The sequence below is a fragment of the Amblyraja radiata genome, chromosome 12, assembly GCF_010909765.2.
Source record: "Amblyraja radiata isolate CabotCenter1 chromosome 12, sAmbRad1.1.pri, whole genome shotgun sequence".
Lineage (NCBI taxonomy): Eukaryota > Metazoa > Chordata > Chondrichthyes > Rajiformes > Rajidae > Amblyraja > Amblyraja radiata.
Window position 1 is genome coordinate 32,608,197 of NC_045967.1, and position 24,610 is coordinate 32,632,806.

Consider the following 24,610-nt stretch of genomic DNA (forward strand, 5'->3'; position numbering starts at 1 on the left):
TACAAAATCTAGAGGCAGGTAACCACTTTTCCCACGGGTACTGCATAAATAACACAAACAGATTTCAGGCAGAGGGAGCCTTACGACGTAGTTAGAAATTGGCTGGGGGCGGGAATTCTTTTGCTAATTCTAACAAAGGGATAGGTCAAACGGATTTGGGATAAAACAGTTAAAAGATATGAGTGAATGTCCGTACATTTTTAACTTTGATAGAAATATTCTGTTCCAATTTAATATTTTTTAAAGCGGAAAACGTTCATATATAGTAAATTAAAACGAGTTTTTCAAGCTTAACCAGCATGCTGCAACATCGCTGGCAATACAATGGGCGCGTTAGAGATATCCAATACAATGGGCGCGTTAGAGCGAAGGCCGATCTCAAACCGGTCTGCAGTTGAACGCTGTGTGTGCGCGTATGATGGGTCCGAATAGTCATGTTTGTTCCTAAATGCTGCAAATCTCTCGGCGCATACATGCCATTTTCCAATCGCATCAGAGCTACAACCCCATGGAAGGTGAGGCGATTGCAGTGAGGTTTAGACGCGGGGAAAGAAGGCCGATCATGGCCGCTTACCCCTCCCTCCACGGTTCAGACACCAATCACCCGCCCAGTCGCCGACATGTTGTTTCTCCGCCATGTTACGCTCCCTGTTCCTAGCGCTTGTCCTCGCAGATTCGGGGGCGATCACCTCCGTATATATTGTTGGCCAAGGCCTAACCCGCAAATTTGGCCGTCCCGCTCTCCTTTCCTCTCGTATTTTACTTTGTTTAATTTCATTGAACCTGGCCGCGCACAAGAAAATAACTCACTCCAGTTTCTCCCTCGGGGCTGCCGTTCTCCTCCTTCTCTACGGCCGAAAGTCTGGGACTGAACGACGAAAATATCCCCCGTCTCTCCCTCCCTTTCTCGGTGGGCTTCTTCCCTTTGGTCCGTTGAGATTTCAGGCCTTACATCGAGTCTGTCGGGGCTGGAGCGAGGAACAGGGCCGCGGCCTAACTGCGGCCTTAACCCGGCCTAGTTCGGCCCGCCCTTCAATTACCTCAGTACGGGGCCCGAGGCGCGCCCTTGGACTCGGCGCCCTCCCCCGCTGGGCGGGCCCAGTCACTGCTTAAACCGGCAACTTGCTCGTTGTGCTGTTGCCTTCCCTCCCCTGCCTTGCTCTGGTCTGAGGCGAGGCGCGATGCCGTCTGCTGCCTGCCAGGGGCCTGACGCTGCCCGGCTCCAGGCCCCGCCAATTAGGCTTCGATCTGGCGGCGGCGGCGGGCGAAGCGCGCGCCCGACCGCCGGCCCGCCCGCCCGCCCGCACCGGCTTTTCGGGGTTACGTCAGAGCGAGGCAGCTGAGGAGCTGCAGCCTGAGCCGCAGGGTAGAGCAGAGCGCAGGCTGGTGCGCTGCCACGACAAAAAAAAACACTGGAATCGGGCAAAATCTGCAGTATCTGCAACAAAATAACGCAGCGCACGAAAGGGTAGAAGGTGCGTTACCTAAATCCTCCAAACAAGGAGTTTACTTTTACACACACGTTATATTCCGGGGGATAAAATACCACAGGCCCGACGGACGTGTCACTCGAGTGTTTCCATTTCTGTTTAAACATTTGGCTTCGTTTGATTTGTGCCGTATTAAAAAACGCGTCAAACCAGCCCTCTCAGTTGTAAATGGCCTCATCGGCGAAGGAGAGAAATTGGAAGGTGATGGAGAGGATTTGCTAAGATTTACAACTTCTGAAATAATCAACTTGACTCAGGGCAAGTGTCGACTGCTTTTCGTCAAAATGTACACTGCGACACCTCTAAGATACATATTTACATGTTGCAGGGAAGATAATATTACAAATTAAGATGAACACCTACAGCTGCCCTCATTTCATTATCAAAACACAGGCCCTCCGGATACAAATAATGCAGAGGCAGTTATAAATTAATCAGAAAATCTGTTTGTTAATTAAATACAACAATAAGGGCAGAACAGTTGGTAGAACTGCTGCCTCACAGCGTCAGAGACCTGGATTCGATCCTGACCTTGGGTACTATCTGTGTCAAGTTTGGACGTTCTCCCTGTAACCTCTAGGTGCTCCGGTTTCCTTCCACATCCCAAAGACGTGCGGCTATGTTGGTTGTTCAAGAAGGAACTGCAGATGCTGGAAAATCGAAGGTACACAAAAATGCTGGAGAAACTCAGCGGGTGCAGCAGCATCTATGGAGCGAAGGAAATAGGTAACGTTTCGGACCGAAACCCTTCTTCAGAGGAAGGGTTTCGGCCCGAAACGTTACCTATTTTCTTCGCTCCATAGATGCTGCTGCACCCGCTGAGTTTCTCCAGCATTTTTGTGTACCTTCGTTGGTTAATTGGCCTTTGTAAAATTTCCTCTAGGAAAAGTGTAAGGAGTGCAAAAATGGGATAACATCGAACTATTGTGAACCTGGAGATCGATGGTCAATGTGGACTCTGAGCCATAAGACCTTTTCCAGTCTGAAGAAGGGTCTCAACCCGAAATGTCACACATGCCTTCTCTCCAGAGATGCTGCCTGTCCAGCTGAGTACTCCAGCATTTTGTGTTTACAGCCTTTTTCCATGTTGTATATCTAAACCAATAAGTTTTTTTGAAGAGCAGATGGTGATTGATGAATGGAGGACAGTGATTGGAGTAACTCAGCAGGACAGGCAGCATCTCTGGAGAACATGGATAGGTGACGTTTCCGGGTGAGACCCTTCTTCAGTGGATATTGTATACATAGACTTTAGTAAGGCTTTTGACAAGGACCCTCATGGTCCAGAAGATTAAGATGCATGGAATCCATGGTGACTTGGTTTGGATTCAGAACTGCCTTACCCATAGAAGACAAAGGCTGATGGTGAAAGGGTGGTATTCTGGCTGTAGGTTGTTGTCTTGTGGTGTTCCACAGGGATTATTCTGGTACCTATAGGGAGGCTTTTTCAGACTGACGTCTGAAGAAGAGTCCTGACCCAAAACAACATCTATCCATAATTTCATAAATGCTGGTTTATACCTAAGATAGACACAAAATGCTAGAGTAATTCAGCTGGTCAGGGAACATCCTTGGAGAAAAAAACCTCCATGTACTCCAGAAAATCCTCTGGCCTGTAGAGTAACTCCAGCAATGTGTGTTTTATCATGATTCCAGCAGCTGCAGTTTGTTTTGTCTCCTGAATGGAAATGTAGATGGGTTAGGGTAGTAAGTTTGCAGACGACACCAAAATTGATGGAGTTGGAGATAGAGAAGAAGACTGGCAAAAGATACAGCAGGATTACAGATATGGGTGGAGAAATTACAGATGGAATTTAATCCATGCAAATGTGATGGTTTGCACTTTGGGAGATCAAGTGTAAGGGGAAAGTATACAGTTGTTGGTAAGACTCTTAACACATTGATGTTCAGAGGGATCTTGACGTCCAAGGCCATAGCTCCCTGAAAGCAGCAACAGAGGTAAGTAGAATGTTGAAGCAGGCGTATGATATGCTTGCCTTCATTGGATAGTGCATTGTATAAGAGTCAGGAAATCACGTTGCAGCTTTGTAAAACTTTGCTTTGGTCGTAGATGGAGTATTTTGTGCAGTCCCAGTTGTCCTGTTACAAAAAGGATGTGGAGGCTTTGGAGAGGGTGCAGAAGGGGTTTACAAGAATGCTGCCTGGATTAGAGGTTATTAACTAGAAAGAGAGGTTAGACAAACTAAGATTGTTTTCTCTGGAACATCAGAGGTTGCAAGGAGAAGTATATGAGAGGCATAGAGATGGACCTTTTTCCCAGGATGGAATTGACAAAGAGGACATGGCCTTCAGGTCAGCGGGGGAAAGTATAAAGGAAATATGGAGTGCAAGTCTTTTACACAGAGAATAATGGGTGCCTGGAACGAGCTGCCAGGGGTGGTGGTGGAAGCAGATACAATGGTGGTGTTTACTGGGCACATTAATATTCAGTGAATGGGGAGAAATGGATCACATGCAGGCAGACGAGATTAGTTTAACTTAACATTATGTTTGGCACAGACAATATGAGCTGAAACGTCTGTTCCTGTGCTGTACAAAAAAGCACAAGCTTTAAGATTTGGTTTGATATAGGCTTTTTAAAATTGTATGATTATTTACTTAAAGTTTAACAGATAGATAGTCATAAATGGCATTTAGTTTTTTGGTATGTTTAATGCCAATATTGGCCTAAGATAAATGTCCTTCAGTAGATTTTTTTAGAATTTAGCAGGTTATTTGAAACCTGGTGCCAGTGTTAATTGGAAATTTTCCAGTTAGTTTGGCATGTGATTAAATTCTGTCTGTAATTTCCTTTTAAATCAGACATTTTGGCAGTTGACAGAGGGAAAGAAAGCATCAATGTAAAAATTAAAAAAAACAGTTATATATTTAATGCAGTAGTTCCAAACTGTTTGGCATATTATATTTAAAGAAAATAAAGCTAACCAAAATATATATTCTGTGGATTTGCTATTGGCTTTTCTTAGTGTTGCTCAATGAACTTGAAAGGCAAGAAAGGCAACTAATGGTGACAAATCAAGCCACAGCAAGACTTTGTATCTGTAGTCAGAAACACCAACACCAAAACTATTTAAAATTAAAAGTCAAAAGGTGTGTTAGGATTCAATTAAAAAAGTCCAATTCATTGGTTTTATCTCATTTTCCGATATACGGGTACCTCTCATTAGTTGAAATTTACAATCTCAAACCCAGTGCAAGCCAAACTGAAACCTACCACAGAGATATAGTTTGAAGTGATGATAGTATGTCTTTTTTAAATTCCTGTTGTTTGACTGATTAAACTCGCCACTGTAAATTGGTAACATGATCAAGGTCACAAGATTGGTAATCCTACAGATCAAACTGTAATATGTAATGAAGGGTTCTGAATTCAAATAGATTAGACAGCAAAGTTATAAAATGGAGCGACGTTAGAAGGGAAACGGTGGTGTCAGCGAAAACCCAAACTACTGTAAGTAGAACCATGCAAAAGTAACATGTCCAATTTGTTCCAAACATCAAGATTATTTTGTTTCTGTTGATGAACCTGCCAAGTAAGAAAAAAATATTTTACATCTACAGTGGCAAATCTCAAGAGTCAAGGCTCTTAGCCCTTGAGATTCAAGAGTCAAAAGTGTTTATTTGTTATAAGTGCTGAAACAGAACAATGACATTCTTAATCGCAGCTGTGTAACAGGTTTATAAACACAGTATTCAAAAAATAACATAACATGATAAACAAAAAAAAGATCAATAAAGAAAAATGCCTCAATATTAGTGCAAAAACAAAACAAAAGCCCAAAGTCCCTAGTGCAACGGAGGCAATTCATAGTTTGAAAATTAATTGATGTTTGTAGTGTTCAATAGAGCGTGGTCAGGGTGGAGTGGGCACTTGATCATGCTGGCTTCCTTTTTTTTGAGGTGAAAAAGATCCTATAGATCCCTTCGATTGTGGGGATGTCAGTACCCATGAACTGGAAGTTTGTGTTGCTGAACCAGGCCGTGCTGCTACCAATCAATATGCTCTCTGCTTCACACCTAAAGAAGTTCAAGTTTGTTGACATAGCAAAGCTCCTCAATCTTCTAAGGAAGTAGAAAAGTGATGGACTTTCTTTGTGATTGTATCAATCTGCTGTGCCCAGGCCAGATCTTCAGAGGTATACACAATAGACAATAGGTGCAGGAGTACGCCATTTGGCCCATCGATCACATTCAATGTGATCATGGCTGATCATCCTCAATCAGTACCCCGTTCCTGCCTTCTCCCCATATCCCCTGACACCACTATTCTTAAGAGCCCTATCTAGCTCTCTCTTGAAAGCATCCAGAGAACCTGCCTCCACCACCCTCTGATACAGAGAATTCCACAGACTCACAACTCTCTGTGAGAAAATGTGTTTCCTCGTCTCCGTTCTAAATGGCTTCCCCTTATTCTTAAATTGTGGCCCGTGGTTCTGGACTCCCCCGACATCGGGAACATGTTTCCTGCCTCTAGCGTGTCCAAACCCTTAACAATCCTATATGTTTCAATGAGATATCCTCTCATCCTTCTAAACTCCAGAGTGTACAAGCCCAGCCGCTCCATTCTCTCAGCATATGACAGTCCCGCCATCCCGGGAATTAACCTTGTAAACCTACGCTGCACTCCCTCAATAGCAAGAATGTCCTTCCTCAAATTAGGGGACCAAAACTACACAATACTCCAGGTGTGGTCTCACCTCTGTATAACTGCAGAAGGACCTCTTTGCTCCTATATTCGATTCCTCTTGTTATAAAGACCAACATGCCATTCGCTTTCTTCACTGCCTGCTGTACCTGCATTCTTACTTTCATAGACGGATGAACAAGGACCTTCAGATCCCGTTGTACTTCCCCTTTTCCCAACGACGCCATTTAGATAGTAATCTGCCTTCCTTTTTTTGCTACCAAAGTGGATAACCTCACATTTATCCGCATTAAATTTCATCTGCCATGCATCTGCCCACTCCCCCAACCTGTCCAAGTCACCCTGCATTCTCATAGCATCCTCCTCACAGTTCACACTGCCACCCAGCTTTGTGTCATCTGCAAATTTGCTAATGTTACTTTGAATCCCTTCATCCAAATCATTGATGTATATTGTAAATAGCTGCGGTCCCAGCACCGAGCTTTGCGATACCCCACTAGTCAGTGCCTGCCATTCTGAAAGGGACCCGTTAATCCAATACACATCCAAGAACCTGAAGTTGTTGACTCCACCATCGACACGTCGATGAAGACAGATTTGGCCTTCCTTTTCTAAAGTTAACAATCAGTTCCTTGGTCTTACTGACGTTAAGAGTAAGGTTGTTCTGGCACCATTCGATTAGACAATCATTCTTTCTCCTATACTCTGACATCATTACCCATGAGATGTTCCTGTGATGATGGTTATCGAGGAGGAAGTGTTGTTGCCAATTTCTGCCAATTGTGTTCTGTTGAGGAGGACGTTGAGGATCCTGTTGCAAAGGGATGCGCAGAAACCCAATTCCCTGAGCTTGATAATGTTGGGAGGGGATGATGGTGTTGAATGCTGAGCTGTAATCTGTGTGCAACAGCCCGATGTATATTTTTATTGTACAAACTAGACCAAGTGCAGACCCGTTGGGTCTGTTACCCCAACGTGCGGTTGTGGGGGGGGGGGGGGGGGGGAGGCGGCATGCAGCATCACACACACTAACTATCCCCCCTTCCCCCACGCACTCACGCTAATTACCCCACTTGATATTATATTAATATTATTAATTTGCTCCTTTTACCCCATAACCACCCTATCAACTGACGCATAACCCCCAACTTGCAGTCACATCTAGAGAGGGGGGGGGGGGCGGGGGTAGGGAGTGAGGGCAGAGAGAGAAGGGGCAGAGACAGAGAGAGAGGGTGGGAGTGAGGGGAGAGAGAGGGGGTGCTGATAGGGGGTGAGGTGGGGAGCAGGGAGGGAAGAGGGTAGGGGGTGTGGAGGGGAGGGGAGGGGAGGGGGTTTAGGGGAGGGTGGGGGAGGGGAGGGGGGAGGAGAGGGGGGGAAGAGGAGAGGGGAGGAGAGGGGGGAGAGGAGAGGAGAGGGGGGGGGAGAAGAGAGGGGGGAGAGGAGAGGGGGGGAAGAGAAGAGGGGGGATTTCCGTTCTCTCGGAAATCGCAGCACAGTTCGCCAAAACCGGTCAAGAACAGAGTTTTAGTAATATAGATGGTCCAGCGCAGAGTGGAGAACAAATGAGATCACAACCCTCATTGATCTATTTTGGTGGTCGGCAAATTGTATGTTCTTGCTAATATATGTGCCATATCCATTCTCTCAAAATCTCGCTTCATCACCATAGACCAGGGGTCTCCAAACTATGGCCCGCGGGCCACATCCGGCCCGCCACGATATTTTATCCGGCCCACAGCAAGCTCTTAACACGTTCCATCCGGCGGGCTATTTAGCGGTTTCTGTGGTAGCGAGTTCAAACAGCGCCCCCACTTGCTCCGCCCCTCCCGTCTTTACTTGACTGGCGTAAAAAGGACACCCCACTGGTCCTCAGCGCGGGCTTTCCACACCGCCATCTTTTTTTCCGCTCAGCGACCCGATAGCTCCACGGGTGTTTCATTTTACATCGTGACAGATATATATATAGAGAGAGAGAGAGACATTAAATTTATAAAATCGATATTTCTTTATTTTTTCCTACGGCACGCAAAAATGTGCAGGCCTTAGGAAATGTGGCCCTCATGCTGAAAAGTTTGGAGGCCCCTGCCATAGACATTAGTGCCAATGGTCAGTAATCATTGTAGCAAATCTACCTTAATTTCTAAAACTGGAATAGCATTTTCCAGATTTTGCTGTTGAAATGACAGTGAAATGTATTCACTCTTTTTAAGTAGTAAAACCGACACTAACTTTGGCATTATTCATGTGCTGAGGTATGGAAATCCAGTCGTGATTCATCTTCACACCTCACAGTATATTTAATTTTTCAACTTTCTTTCCATAGAAAAAGGTGATTTTTCAACAATGTGCTGTTCTATATTTTGTGCTGTTCAATACATAGAATATCTTACCATGCATTGTACCACGCATTAGAGATATGAGTTCATTTTTATGGCATATTATCCTTGATTACTGCTCTGCAAACTCTGGCTTCAATATATGTTGATGTAATTCCCTGATAAATATTACTGGTTTGGTAGCTAGCAGAATTACTAAATATGATTAGCTGCTCATCCAGCTGGAGCAGATCATTGCTTCTGGAGGCCAAGGATTCCGTAGAGCTGATACCTGACAGCAACCCTTAGCAACCGTCATGGGGAAAGGGTGAAATTATGTCTTCTAAAGAACTCGCTGAACACAGTGGAAATTTCCATTTAGTTCAGTTTAGTTTATTGTCACGTGTACTGCAGTATAATGAAAAGCTTTTGTTGCATGCTATCCAGTCAGCAGAAAGACATACATGATTACAATCGTGCCATAACTGTGTATAGATACTTGATCAGGGAATAACGCTTAGTGCAAGGTAAAGCCAGCAAAGTCCGATCAAGGATAGTACAAGGGTCACCAATGAGGTAGTTAGTAGTTCGGGACTGCTCTCTGGTTGTGCAGGCTGATAACAGCTGGGAAGTAACTGTCCCTAAATCTGGAGGTGTGCGTTTTCACATTTTTATACCCTTTGCCTGATGGGAGAGGGGAAAAGAGGGAGTGGCCAGGCTGCGACTTATCCTTGATTATGCTGTTGGCCTTGCCGAGGAAGCGTGAGATATAAATTGAGTCAATAGAAGGGAGGTTGGTTAGTGTGATGGTCTGGGCTGCATCCACAATTCGCTGCAATTTCTTGCATCCTGATAAAATGCTTTCTATTGTGCATCTGCAGAAGTTGGTGAGAGTTGTTGGGGACATGCCGAACATGTTGGCTTGCTTTCTTGGTCGTTGCTTCAATCTGGGTGGTCCAGGAGAAGTTGTTGGTGATATTGACTCCTAGGAATTTGAAGTTTTCAACCATCTCTACTTCAGCACCATCAATGAAAACTAGAGTAAGTGGACCACTTAGTTTCTTGAAGTCGATCACTATCTCCTTTGTCTTGCTGACATTGAGAGAAGGTTGTTGTCTCAACAGCAGGACATGAGGATCTCGATCTCCATCCTATACTCCATCTCATCATTATATGAAATCCGGCCCACAATGGCGGTGTCGTCTGCAAATTTGAAAATTGAATTAGATTTGTACATGACTGCACAGTCGTGGGTGTACAAGGAGTAGAGAAGGGGACTGAGAATGCATTCTTATAGAGCATGGTTGAGAATTACCATTGACGATAATTTGACCTCTATTCTCACTGATTGGGGTCTGTCGGCTGGGAAATCGAGCATCCAGTTGAATAGATGAATGTTGCAACCAAGTCCTGCGAGTTTGATGATAAGCTTGGATGGTATAATCGTATGAAAGGCAGAGTATTAAAGTCTGACGTAGGTGTCTCTTACCCAGGTGTTCTAGGGATGAGTGTAGGGTTAGGGTGATGGCATCGACCGTGAACTTTTGTGGCGGTAGGGGAACTGCAGTGGGTCAAGGCCACTGTGTGGTCTGGATTTAATGCGTTCCATAACCAGTCTCTCAAAACATTTCATGATGGTGGATGTCAAGATCACTGGACGGTAGTCGTTTAGGCATGAGGACTTGCTTTCCTTCGGCACTGGGATGATGATGGTCTTGAAGCTGGTGGGTACCTTAGAACCGAGTAGGGAGAGATTAAAGCTGTCCGCGAATACTCCTGCTAACTGGTCCGCGCAGCTACTAAGGACATTGAAGACTTGAACCTCGTCTGGGCCAGTTGCTTATCGTGGCTTTACCCTCAGGAAAGCCGATTTAACCTCTGCTACAGTCACCCTGGGGAGAGGCTGAAGTCTGGAGTCTGAAGGGCCAGGTGTCACCGCCAGTTGGCCTTATGCTTGAAGCGAGCAAAAAATGCATTCAGTTCATCAGGAAGGGCTGCACTATTATGAATGATGTTGCCCAACCTTATTTTGCAGCCAGTTATCTTATTCAGACCTTGCTACATTCTTTTTGTGTCCGAATGATTATACTAGGATTCAAGTTTGTCCCGATATTGTCTCTTGACATCCTTAATGGCTTTGCGGAGAACATAGTGGGCATTCTTGTACTGCTCAGGATTGTTTAATTTGTATGCAGCGGACCTGACCTTAACCTGTGAATGTACCTCACGGTTCATCCATGGTTTGTGGTTGGGGAACACTCGGATTGACTTCGTCGGCACACAGTCTCCTACGCACTTGCTGATGAAGTCAATCATGGCAGTGGCGTACTCATTCAGGTTAGCTGCGGAATCCCTCAATATGGGCTAGTCCACTGAATCAAAGCAGTCACGTAAGTTGTCATCCGTGTCTGTTGACAAACATTTCACAACTCTCTGTACCGGATCCTCCTTCTTCAATATTTATTTGTAGGGATGGAACAGAAGCACAGCTAGGTGATCAGATTTCCAGGTAGAGGGACAGAGCGGTAGGCATTTCTTTATTGATGTATAACAGTGGTCGAGGGTGTTCTGGCCGCTGGTGGGACATGCTGGTAGTAATTTGGTAGTAGGCCCCTGAGGTTGGCTTGATTGAAGTCTCCAGCTACAACGACCAGGGCTTCGGGGTGTTTTGTCTCGGCGCTATTGATAATGGAGTACAGTTCGTTCAGAGCAAGCTTGACGCCTGCGTGTGGGGGATACTGACTACTGTCGGGATAGCTGTGGTGAATTCCCTCGGCAGGTAGTAGGGACGGCCATTCACAGCTGGGTATTCAAGGTCGTGGGAACATTAACTCGCCAGAACTGCCACGTCTGAACACCACGAAGTATATATTAGAAAGCAGACAGCGCCGCCTCTAAGATGCTGTACAGTCCATCTGGTGAAGGGAGATGCCCTCGGGCTGAATGGCACAGTCAGGTATGTCTCTGTAAAAAAGAGCACACAGCAGTCTCTCATTTATTTGAGGTAAGTCATTCTAGCTTTGTTATCTAGCTTATTTTCAATAGATTGCATGTCATTCAGTGGTATGTTAGGTAGTGGGGGGAAGGGGGGGGGGGTCTTAAATCCCTGTTGTTTTAACCTTACTTGCCTTTATTTTAATAATAACATATCTGTCTTAATTTTATTTGTTTTCAAATCATGGGTATGCACTTGCCACATTTACCATACTTTTTGGGATAATTAAAAATTGTTTCAATATGAACCCCTACCGTGGTATCAATATGTAAAGTGAATCAATGGATGACAAACTCCACTAAACATTATTTAAGCATAGGGCGCACAGTCAACGTTACCACAGGAAATGAAGGATAAAATTATGTGATTAGTGGTTTTAAGCAAAATTAGGGAAACCATCACATTGCCTAGATTTCTGCCGTTAGTTGAAAAGACAGAAAAAAACAAAACATGACTTGAAGACAAATATTTGAACTGTGAAAAGATGACAAAATCATGCCAGAGAAACTTGGATATCTAAAATGGTCCTTGAATCATTTTTGCTTGAACAAAAAAGAACCTAATAATTTATGTTAAAAGCAGTCATGAGAGCATTTTGATCAATATATTCAGCCTAGTAAAATATATTTATTTTATAATAATTTTATAATAATTTTATAATAAACAATTTAAGGTTCAATTTTAACAGTATTAATGTAAGGAAGTTATTTTATAAATAAAATGCCCGGATTCGTCAATAATTGTAATAATATTAAAATAGTGGTTCTTATCACATTTAAAGGACTTTTCTAACAAAATGAATAAAGCATAACTTTAAGTGTCAGTATATCTACTTAAGTAAAAGCAGTATAATATTGCATAACTGCTTAATTATGCATGATAACACTTTTCAAAAAGTAAAATTCTTCGATGGGAATCTGAGTAATCCAAGATTAACTCTTTTATCTAATTTGAAAACTTATTGCAGAGCAGTTTTCACAGAAATCAGGCTTGAATGCCTTTAATCCTCTAATTTGCATGAAAATAACACGTCAAGCACAAGAATCCAGAACATCCGGTTCTTGAAGGATATGGGCAACATTGTGCGTGTTCGTAACATAAAATTAGCATTTAGTGTACTTATCCCCTGTCAAAATTAAATATCAATACTATGACATGCAACAATCCTTTTCTAATTCTGGATCTCTAAAAATCTTCTGAGTATGATCAATATCTGGTCAGAAGCAACTCCACAATACTGCAAGAGAAGCACAAATAAGTAAGTTCCATCTCAGGTCATCAGACCTAGAATTTCTCCGTTATGTGTTAGCGTAAACTAACGGCAGAAATCTAGGCAATGTGATGGTTTCCATAATTTTGCTTAATACCACTAATCACATAATTTTATCCTTCAGTTCCTGTGGTAACGTTGAGTGTGCGCTAGATAGGTGTTTTTTCTTCTAGGTTAAAATTATATTTTGAAGCCTCTCCCAATTACAATAAAGGGACAAATAATCCCTTAAAATGGTGTAGGATATATTACCATTGGCTTGGTGGCACAAAGGTAGAGTTACTGCCTTATAGCGCCAGAGACCTGGGTTAGATCCTGACTGTGAGTGCTGCCTGTTTGTTTTATATGTTCTCCCTGTGACCTGCGTGGGTTTCCTCCCAGAGAGTTGTGAATCTGGAATTCTCTGCCACAGAAGGCAGTGGAGGCCAATTCACCGGATGTTTTCAAGCGAGAGTTAAATTTAGCTCTTAGGGCTAACAGAATCGAGGGGTATGGGGAGAAAGCAGGAACGGGGTACTGATTCTGGGTGATCAGCCATGAACATATTGAATGGTGGTGTTGGCTCGAAGGGCCGAATGGCCTGCTCCTGCACCTATTGTCTATGTTAGTGTAGGAGAATCGCTGGTCGGCACGGACTCCGTGGGCCAAAGCGCCAATTTCCACTCTGTATCTTTTAACTAAAAATTAAACTAAATATGCTAGGGTACACAAAATTGCTGGGGAAACTCAGCGGGTGCAGCAGCATCTATGGAGCGAAGGAAATAGGCGACGTTTCGGGCCGAAACCCTTCTTCAGACTGATGGGGGGTCAACAGTTCCCTGGTTCCCGCTGACCCCCCATCAGTCTGAAGAAGGGTTTCGGCCCGAAACGTCGCCTATTTCCTTCGCTCCATAGATGCTGCTGCACCCGCTGAGTTTCCCCAGCAATTTTGTGTACCTTCGATATTCCAGCATCTGCAGTTCCCTTTTGAAAACTAAATATGCTGTTGTGACTATAGCTGCAGCAGCTTTCTTCATCAGCTACTGCTGGAAACGGCAATAGGTAACATGCAATTTTGATATGAAATTTTTTTAAACCATTTTTGGACTGAGCTGAGCACTCGCTGCCCAGTATCTGTTTGTGATATGTTCATGGATGAACTCAGCACATAAGTATTATGATTGTTTGCTAGGTTGGTATAAGTAATTATTCATCCATGCTCCACAAAATCAGCAAGGGCCTGAAATCAAACACTTTCCAGCCAAGTCTGAACAAGCTTGTGTTCTGCCTACAATTGCTAACAAGGTCCAGCCCCTAAAATGGACTAAATATCCAACAAGTTTCACAGCTAGCAAAATGTTTCTAATTAATGAAATCCTTCCGTTAATATTTATTTTGAAAATAGTGTCTTCGATTTACTTTTTTCTTGCAATCTTGACTACCGTAACGTTCCTTTTTAGACATCTGCTTCCAAGGCTTAACTGCCAATATCTCTCAATTGTTTGCTGTAGATCAATTGATAGCATTCGTACTATGAAGGTCAGTAGTTTTTGACATCATGTCCTCTGCAAGTTCCAACTTCAAACACAATGCCATCTTCCAGAATTTGTGATCTCCAATGTAAGTTAATGTAATGCAAATTCCTTGCATGTGAATGCTTGGCTAATAAACTTATTCATTCATTCATTCGTAATGCATCATCATCAAACTTATTCATTCATTCATTCGTAATGCATCTTCCCTTCTCATCTTTGCAAGAACCATTTGCCCAACAGTTCCCTGGTTCCCGCTTACATCTCCCTCAATAACGATTTATTTCCTTCATTCCAATTTTTAGCTGTTAGTTTCTGGTCATAAAGACAATTGAATGTGGAAAGAATTGCGATTTTATAATTTGACAAAATAGGTTAAAAGTGTAACTTCCTTTGTAGGAGCCATTCATGCTGATGCTAGTTACTGTTAGCATATTTTATTATTTTGTCTAGATATTTCTTGCTGAATTATTTTGAATGCTTGGGGGTGAGCTTTTGATACGTAGATGAACGTTACATGTAGCGTAGCCAAAGGAAGTGGTCAGATCAGACTGGAGCTGGCACGGGAGAAAGAATACAGTTTTTAACAGATCAGATAGTAAGAACGGAACGCTACAATTTGTATAAGAATAAAGAGGATCTTGTATGTTCACTTCTTTGTCTGTACAACTACTTCAATAAAAGAACGACTGGGAGATTTGTTTTTGTTATCGTCTGCGTAAATTCTAATCCTCCCTGCCTTTTAAAGTAAAAACTGTTCGCTATGAGTGGAACTGAAGTTAGGAAAACTGGAACAAAGGATCTGCTTGATGCCGTCAATTGGACAAGGTCGCCACCTGCGCTAAGCTGAATAACGAAGATTGGAAACGTCGAAAGCCAACGCGCAAGGAATCGTGAGTAAACATACAGCATTAGGCTTTAAGAACGGCTACTTTAGGCTGTTTTGGAACGGCCAAGAAGGCTGTATTGGAAAAGCTGCATTAAGCTTTATTGGAAAAGCGATAAGAAAAGTTGTATTGAAAACGGCTGTGAAGGGGCTGTCCCACTGCGGCAAACTAATCTGCGAGTTTTGAAGAGTTTGCCCTCGACTCAAACTCGCAGCATGGTCGACACGTGGTCTTAGGAGGAGATCCTATGAGGTCACTGGAACTCTCCTTCATGCTTGAGAGAAGTTCCCGAATACTCGCGGCCTCAGCTAGGTCGCGGAAAACTTTTCAGCATGTTGTAACATTTTCCGCAAGGGCGAAGTGGAACAGGATTCTGGAAAAGAAAGAAGATCAAGCCACAAATCTAATTATTCATCATGTGCATCTTCAAAGGTCTCTGCTCGTATTAAAACTCAGGCTGCTCTCTTGGAATGGGTTTCCGCCAGGAAGAAAAAGCACAAGCTTGAGGCACAAGAAGAACAAATGAAAAGAGAGGCACGAGAAGCACAATTGAAAAGAGAGACAGCCCTGGCAGCAACCAAGCAACCGGGCTTGAGCTTGAGGCACAAGATAAATATTATAAAAGAGAGATGGAACAGTTGGAACTGGAGACGGAGCTGGCAGCAGTTAATGCATAGATTGATGCACTTGAGGCCAAGAGATCATGAAGAAGTGGTCACACATTGGAGCGGTGTCCACAGATTGAGGCCAAGAAGGAGCACAGATTAAAGATAGACTTCTTAAAGGAGAAGAGAGTCTGCTTTGGATTTTAGAAGAAAGGACACATGGGCAAAGAGTGCAAGAATTGTATGACTCCTGATGTGTGCAACCAAGATCATCCTGAAATACTCCACATGGAACAGAAGAACACAGAGAAGAAGCCGGAGCATACAGAACAGAATGAGAAGCCAACTGTGAGTGATGCTGTTTCCTCATCTAAGATGTGTGAGCATATTGAGGCCGGTGAAGAAACCTGTATCTTCTCCATTTTACCAGCACAGGTAAAGAGCCGCAAGTGGAGACACGGTGTTGCAAGCATACGCTTTTTGGATCATGGAAGTTCAACTACTTTTTGCACAGAAAGCTTGATGAGAAGGCTGAACATTACAGGACTAAAGACTAAGATTCTCTTGCGTACCATGAATGAAGAGAAGTCTGTGTTCAGTCATCATATCTCAGGTTTGGAAATATCTAGTCTGGCCAAGACGATTTTAACTATCTGATGTGTTCACTCATAAGACCATGCCTGTTTCTCATCTAAACATTCCCAAGCTGGAAGACCTGAAAGAATGGCCATCCTAAAATAGACTGACATCGACCTACTCATCGGAACAAATGCTTCAAAGATATTGGAACCTTGGGAGCTGGTCAACAGCCAAGGGGAAGGATCATTCGCCGTAAGGACCCTACTCGGATGGGTCATCTATGGTCTCCTGCGAAGAGACAACAAAAGCAGGGATGAAAATGGCTGCCCTGCTGCTGCTGTCAATCGAATATCCACTGTAAACTTAGAGGACCTACTGGTCAAGCAATACAATCACGACTTCAGTGAAAGAACCAATAATGAAGCAGAAGAAATGTCCAGAGAAGAGGTAAAGTTCTTGGATATTATGAATCGCTCAGTAAAGATGATAGATGGACACTATTGTCTAGACTTACCTTTCAAACAAGAAAGCATCAGTTTGCCGAATAACCGTTGCATTGCAGTGCAGAGCATCCAGAGCCTGAAACCAGGTTTGGCAAGAATAAGACATTTCATGATGAATGTACATCTGTCCTCACAGAAATGATTGATAATGGTTATGCTGAAATGGTACCAGTGGACCAGCTGAATCGAAGTGATGGACAGCTCTGGTATATTCCACACCATGGGGTGTATCATTCAAGGAAAGGAACCTTGAGGGTGGTCTTTGACTGTGAGGCAGTCTTCAAAGGAACATCACTTAACTGCCAACTGCTGCAGGGTCCAGACCTTACCAACTCACTCATTGGAGTTCTCATCAGATTCAGACAAGAACCAGTTGCTTTGATGGCTGATATCAAAGCAATGTTTCATCAAGTCAAGGTATCAGAAAAGCATAATGACTATTTGCGATTCCTGTGGTGGCCTGAGGGTGATGCACAGCAAGATCTTGTTGAATACCGGATGAAGGTACATCTTTTTGGAGCAGTGTCATTATAAAGATGTGCAAACTTTGCATTAAGGGAGACTGCTGAGGCCAACAAAGCTTATTTGCCAGCAAAGGTCGCACACACAGTAAATAATAACCTATGTGGATGATTGATTAAAACCATGTCTTCAGAACGGGAAGCAATTCAAATGGCAGCACACCTGACTACCCTCTGCCAAATGGGAGGATTCATGCTGTCAAAGTGGATCAGCAACAGCCGTGCTGTATTGGCATCCATTCCACAAGAAAACAGAGCCAAGGAGACCAGGGAGTTGGACTTGGACAAAGAAAATTTGCGTTGAAGCAGATGTGTTCAGGTTCAGAATTGTGGTACAGGAACGACCATACACCCGACAGGGCATCTTGTCCATAGTTGGCTCTATATATGATCCTTTAGGATTTCTTGCACCATTTACTCTGCCAACCACGCAGATTATGCATGAGCTCTGTAAGGAAAGACTCGGATGGGATGAGAACCTATCATTTAAGAATAAGGAGTAAGCCATTTAGAACGGAGATAAGGAAACACTTTTTCTCACAGTGAGTGGTGAGTCTGTGGAATTCTCTGCCTCAGAGGGCGGTGGAGGCAGGTTCTCTGGATGCTTTCAAGAGAGAGCTGGATAGGGCTCTTAAAAATAGCGGAGTCAGAGGATATGGGGAGAAGGCAGGAACGGGGTACTCAGCATTGATCACATTGAATGGAGGTGCTGGCTCGAAGGGCCGAATGGCCCACTCCTGCACCTATTGTCTATCGTCTATCGCAAACCTCTCAGCGATGGACTGGATGGTTAGCAGATCTCAACAAGATGTTGGAATTTAAAGTCGACCGCTGCAAACATGACCATTTTATCATGTGATCATTCTCCACTCGTAGCTAGACGTAGTTGGTCTTAGGTGTGGAAGACTGAGGTTGAGGGGGGTCGTAGGAGGTCGTGGACATAGTCGTAGGAGGTCGTAGACATAGTCGTAGGAGGTCTTTTACTTTGGCGAGCCAACACGACCTTGACATTTTTAAAAACTCGTCTAGGGTCTTCTAAACTCGTGGATTAGGTCGTCCAAGTGGGACAGCCCCTTAACTCCGCTGCAAGAAAGGTCATAACAGACTGTGTAGTGTGTAGACGACAGCGGGGAACAGTTGTAGAACAAAAAATGGCAGACTTGCCCCTGGAGAGGATTTTACCTGACAAGCCTCCATTTACAGATGTAGGACTAGACTACTTCAGTCCTATAGAGATCAAGAGAGGATGAAGTCTAATTTTATATCGAAGTCACGTGAGTGACTACGTGAAGAGCCCGCCAGCCCGCATGCGCGTCAATACGTCGACGCATGGCGCGGGATCGGAGCAATTCGAAACTGCTCCGGCGGGTAAGGAAAATTTTTGTTCCAGGAACGGCCTGCTGCTCCGTTAATTAGGTGCAGCGGGCTTGGAGAAGCTGACGGCCGCGGCCAATGCAGCTACTAGAGAAGCGGCCAAACAGCTACCACCATGGAGGATGGTCGATCTCGAAAAGTTGACAGGCATGGCCTGTGCAACTACCACTATTGAGGCTCCGAGAGGGAGCAGGCGGCTGTTGGGGAGAAAAAACTGACGAACTGGAACTTTAATCCCCAGCAGGATCCCATCGCGGCAGTGTTTGGGAACGATTGATTCGCATAATTCGAAATGTGCTGCGGTCTGTTCTTAAACAACAAGTTCTGGACGATGAAGGATTGCAAACTTTATTTTGTGTAATTGAAGTAATTTTAAATGATTGACCTATTACCAAGAGTTCTGATGATCCAAAGGACCTGGAAGCACTTACACCAAACCATCTTCTTCTGTTGAAGACCACACCAATACTATCCACCTGGACTCTTTGTGAAGGAAGACTTGTACATTAAATGCAGATGGAGCTGTACATTAAACAGTTCAGATACAATATATGGCAGACCTTTTTTGGAAACGGTGGACACAAGAATACTTGCCTCTAATCCAAGAACGACCACGATGGCCAAGGGTAAGAAGAAGTTTTATTCGAGGTGACATCATTTTGGTGGTTGATTCAACTGCACCACGAGGCTCCTGGCTAATGGGCAGAATGTTGGAGATCATATCAAATGCACAAGGTTTTGTGCGAACAGTACGACTTCAGACTAAGAACAATATCTTGGTAAGACTGATAACTAAGATATGTCTGCTCCAAGAAGCTAAAGAAGAAGATTGAAGAATCACTAAAGACATTTAAATGCCAGCACATAGTGCATACCTTTTGTTTTTGATAATATGTTATGTTTTTATAGCTCCTTTTAATGTTCATTGATAATTGCTTTGTCATATACGTAGAACAATTAGGGGCCGGTGTGTTAGAGCCATTGATGCTTAGGCTAGTTAGTGTTAGCATATTTTATTATTTTGTCTAGATATTTCTTGCAGAATTATTTTGAACGCTTGGGGGTGAGCTTTTGATATGTAGTTGAACGTTACATATAGCGTAGCCAGAGGGAGTGGTCAGATCAGACTGGAGCTGGCACAGGAGAAAGAATACAGTTTTTAACGGATCAGATAGTAAGAATGGAAAGCTACAATTTGTATAAGAATAAAAAGGATCTGTTATGTTCACTTCTTTGTCTGTACAACTACTTAAATAAAGAATCAATTAAACCGGAAAGAACAATTGGAAGATTTGATTCTGTTATCGCCTGCATAAATTCTACTCCTCCCTGTCTGTGTAGTAATGACAATAAAAGGTTGGACAATGGAAAATAATACAATTGCATTACAACCTTGTCTCAAGTAAATGCCTCAACAGTTGCAATTTGTGAGATTGATAGATGGGTGACAGAGAAAGACATACTTGAGAAACACACTGATTCATTGTCCTTCCCTGCAATGTCACAGGAGTTCAAATAGGTGGAGACACAATACACAGATGCTAGAATCTTGAGCAACAAAAATAAACTGCTGGAGGAACAAAGCGAGTCATGCAGCACCTGTGGAGAGTAATGGATAGACTACATTTTTGCTCAGGACCCTTCTTCAGTTTTGTCTGTCCATTTCCTCCCACAGATGCTGCCTTTTTTTAGGTTAGATAGGTGGCTAATTGCCAGTTCTTAAAAAATAATCAGGGGTGATTAATGAACATTGGCCATGATAATGATGCCCACCTTTTACGCATAAATTTAAAAAAAATCAGCGATTCCATTCATTTTTGTGTGAAAGCCACAAATCAGTGACTGCACAAAATATAAATCAACCTAAATGTAATATATTATTGGAATACATGAGTCTGTAGTTCAGTTGAATGGGCTTAAACAAAATTGTAAAATCAATTGAATGTTCAGATGGCATTATCAGGGATTACGAATCTTCCAAGAGTGATGACAAAGCAATAGCCTAATTCAGTATTTCAAATAGTGGTCTAAACTGTAAGAGTATCTTTGAAATTGTCAAAATATGATTGTAGCGCTGATATAATTCCTACAAATTTAATAATCCAACTTTAAAGAGTGATTTGAGTCAGTTATGGATTAATTTTTTTAATGGTCAGTTAACTGTCATATTTTGTCATACTCTGTACTACCTTAAAAAAAATTGAATAAATCATTCAGTTGCTAAAATATTATAACATGCTTTTATTCTCAAATTACCATTTTAATGATGGATGAATTAATATGTTAGCATGACATGACTGCTTTCTTATATGTATGGCTTGCATTTGTTTGGTTGATAAAGCAACACATGTTTGTACACCAATTTTAGAGAATAAACACATTTCAGCCGATTTGATTTATTCCATGAGACTGCACAAAATGCACCATTGGAAGCTTCCTATCCGGATGCATCACAACTTGGCATGGCAATTGTTATGTCCAAGACCGCAATAAATTGTTGGCAGTTGTGAATGCAGCCCAGTCCATCACACAAAACCATGCTCCTCCCCTGTGGATTTAATCTACACTTCACATTGCATTGGGAAAGCGGCCAACATAACCGAGGACCACTCATATTCAGTCATTCTCTTTTCTCCCCTTTACCGTCGGGTGGAAAATACAAAAGCTTAAAAGCGTGTACTACCAGATTCAATCATTCAATTGCTGCTTTTCAGCTTCAAGCAACTCACGTTCACTCCCAGCATCTGGTGCTAGCTATGTGCACATTACATGTTCTGTGTGATATTCCAATTCCCAATTCCCCACCACATCCCAAAGACGTGTATTGTAGATTCATTGGCCACTGTAAATTATACCTGGTGAATAAATGAGTGGTAGAATCTGGATGCGTATTTACAGAGAAAGTTAGTGCTGAATGAGACTGATTTTTAACTTGGAGTAGACATGAAGTGCCAAACTGGTATTCCATGTTGTAACAGAATATGGACATTTCCATCAAATCTGCCACAAGGATGGTGGTGTTGTAATAGACATAGAAATAGGTGCAGGAGTAGGCCATTCGGCCCTTCGAGCCTGCACCGCCATTCAATATGATCATGGCTGATCATCCAACTCAGTATCCCGTACCTGCCTTCTCTCCATACCACCTGATCCCTTTAGCCACAAGGGCCACATCTAACTCCCTCTTAAATATAGCCAATAAACTGGCCTCAACTACCTTCTGTGGCAGAGAATTCCAGAGATTCACCACTCTCTGTGTGAAAAATGTTTTTCTCATCTCGGTCCTAAAATATTTCCCCCTTATCCTTAAACTGTGACCCCTTGTAGCCTTTGCAAATCTCCCCGCCAGGATATTGGCCCCCCTCGGGTTCAAGTGCAACCCATCCTTTTTGTACAGGTCGCACCTTCCACAAAAGAGGTCCCAATGATCCAGAAACTTGAATCCCTGCCCTCTGCACCAGTCCTTCAGCCACACATTTATCCTCCACCTCGCTCCATTCCTACTCTCACTGTCGCGTGGCACAGGCAGTAATCCCGAGATTGTTACCTTTGCGGTCCTTCTCTTTAACTCTCCTAACTCCCTAAATTCTCCTTTCAGGACCTCCTCTCTTTTTCTACCTATGTCATTGGTACCTATATGTACCATGACCTCTGGCTCCTCTCCCTCCCATTTCAGGATATCTTGGACACGTTCAGACACATCCCAGACCCTGGCACCATGGAGGCAAACTACCATCCGTGCCTCCCGACTGCGTCCACAGAATCGCCTGTCTGACCCTCTAACTATAGAGTCCCCTATTACTACTGCCCTCCTCTTCTTTTCCTTACCCTTCCGAGCAACAGGACCGGTCTCTGTCACTACCCCCAGGTAGGCTGTCCCCCCCAACAGTACTCAAACAGGAGTACTTATTGTCAAGGTGTACAGCCACTCTCTAGTCCCTGCCTGTGCCCCTTGCCCCTCCTAACCGTATAACCCATCTCTGTAATAACATCTCTGTAATAACAACCGTAATAACCCATCTCTGTCTGAATCAGAACTGTCATTTCAGTTGTAATCAAATTTATCCTTTTGTGATGGTGGCTTAGTTTTGCTCTCTCGACCAGTACAGCCTAACCTACTGGGCATTTCCTGCAGTCCTGTATTTGGCTTTCCTATGTTCATATTCTCACACTCTAACTCTATCAATCTGATAATCTGTGTTAACATTCTCTCTAATTTCCCCCATTAATGCAGTGACTATGTATCCTCTCCAATTTAGGTTTGATGAATCGATTTTTCCGAATAATAATGAGCTCTCTGGCCTATTCATCCTGGTTTATTTTGTATTCTATTGTTTGATCTGCCTAACCTGTTCATGACCAGACTGTGGCATTGTGGTTGAATCCTAACTACCTCCTGAAACAACCTAATGAGTCGCTCAGTTGTATCTTTAGCATTACATTTAAATAGAAGAGTAATAAAATTGTAAGATTACCTGACACTAAATTAATACAAGGCCATCCGGTCCTTGCCAAAACACCCACATAGGTACCCGAGGGCTGATGTCCATGTTTGGAGAGCTGTCCCACAAACTATTTAAGCAAAACCTGCAATGGTGGTACACAGAAAATCACAGGTATCAATATGTAAGATGCCTCTAAAAAAATCTCTGGACATACCCTGTAACTTTGACCAGTCACCAAAGAAGACCCTGCAATGATGGCCAAGTAGCTGCTCAGAACGAGAAACTGGATCTATTGGAAAATAAGTCAAGCTGACCTGTGATTAGCATAAGATCCAAATGCACACAGCTAACTGGGCTACACTCAGTCTAAGCTCACAGATAATGATGCTGGGCTCCTGCATACCAATGCATCTACTTGCTCAGATGGCTCAGGAAATTTGGCATGTCTGCAATAGCCCTTACACAAATAACTCTCAAAAGTTTGAAAGTGTGTACTACCAGATTCAAGAACAACTTCTCCCTCACTGTTATCAGAGTTTCATATATGGATTAATTTCTGATCTTCCAAACGGCCACATTGCGGCCCTTGCACATGACAATAATAAACCAATACCAAGACAGCACAGGCACCACCTGAGGCAGAATACAAACCTTCGTAAAGAGCAGAGAACCAAGAGAATATAGTGATGGAAAAGTGAGTCCTCAATAAATTCAAAAGTCTAATAGAGTCAAATTGAACACGATTAAGTACCTGTTTTCATTCAGCTGATGAATCACTGTCTTTCTATGACTTTTAAAGAGGTCCTTCTGCAGTTGTACAGGCCCCTGGTGAGACCACATCTAGATTATTGTGTGCAGTTTTAGTCTCCTAATTTGAGGAAGGACATCCTTGCTATTGAGGCAGTGCAGTGTAGATTCACGAGGTTAATCCCCGGGATGGCGGGACTGTTATATGAGGAAAGATTGGAAAGACTGGGCTTGTATTCACTGGAATTTATAAGGATGAGAGGGTATCTTATAGAAACGTATAAAATTATAAAAAGAACTGGACAAGCTAGATGCATGAAAAATGTTCCCAATGTTGGGGGAGTCCAGAACTGTCTAAGCATAAAGGGGAGGCCGTTTAAAACTGAGATGAGAAAAAAAAAATTCACCCCGAGAGTTGTGAATTTGTGGAATTCTCTGCCGCAGAGGGCAGTAGAGGCCAATTCACTGGATGATATTAGATAGAGCTCAAGGGGCTAGCGGAATCAAGGGATATGGAGAGAAGGCAGGCACAGGTTACTGATTGTGGATGATCAGCCATGATCACAATGAATGGCAGTGCAGGCTTGAAGGGCCAAATGGCCTCCTCCTGCACCTATTTTCTATGTTACATCTAAAAGAAGCAAAGACACATCATGTACACTGGATGAGGAACTATAGTCCTTCACCTGGATGGCTTATTGA

General features: G+C 43.2%; 1 protein-coding gene across 3 annotated transcripts in view; it reads right to left on the bottom strand.

Moving 5' to 3' along the window:
- Nucleotides 1–1,472, bottom strand: part of LOC116979024 (zinc finger protein 711-like) — a 40,136-nt gene extending 38,664 nt beyond the window's left edge. The window contains exon 1 of one of the 3 annotated variants that reach the window (XM_033030415.1): nucleotides 1,041–1,472. The gene's annotated coding sequence lies outside the window, so the exon portion shown is untranslated. Of the gene's footprint in view, nucleotides 1–810 lie in introns of all 3 variants that reach the window. The other 2 variants (XM_033030416.1, XM_033030414.1) reach the window with 2 other exon arrangements.
- Between the last annotated feature and the right edge of the window lie 23,138 nt (nucleotides 1,473–24,610).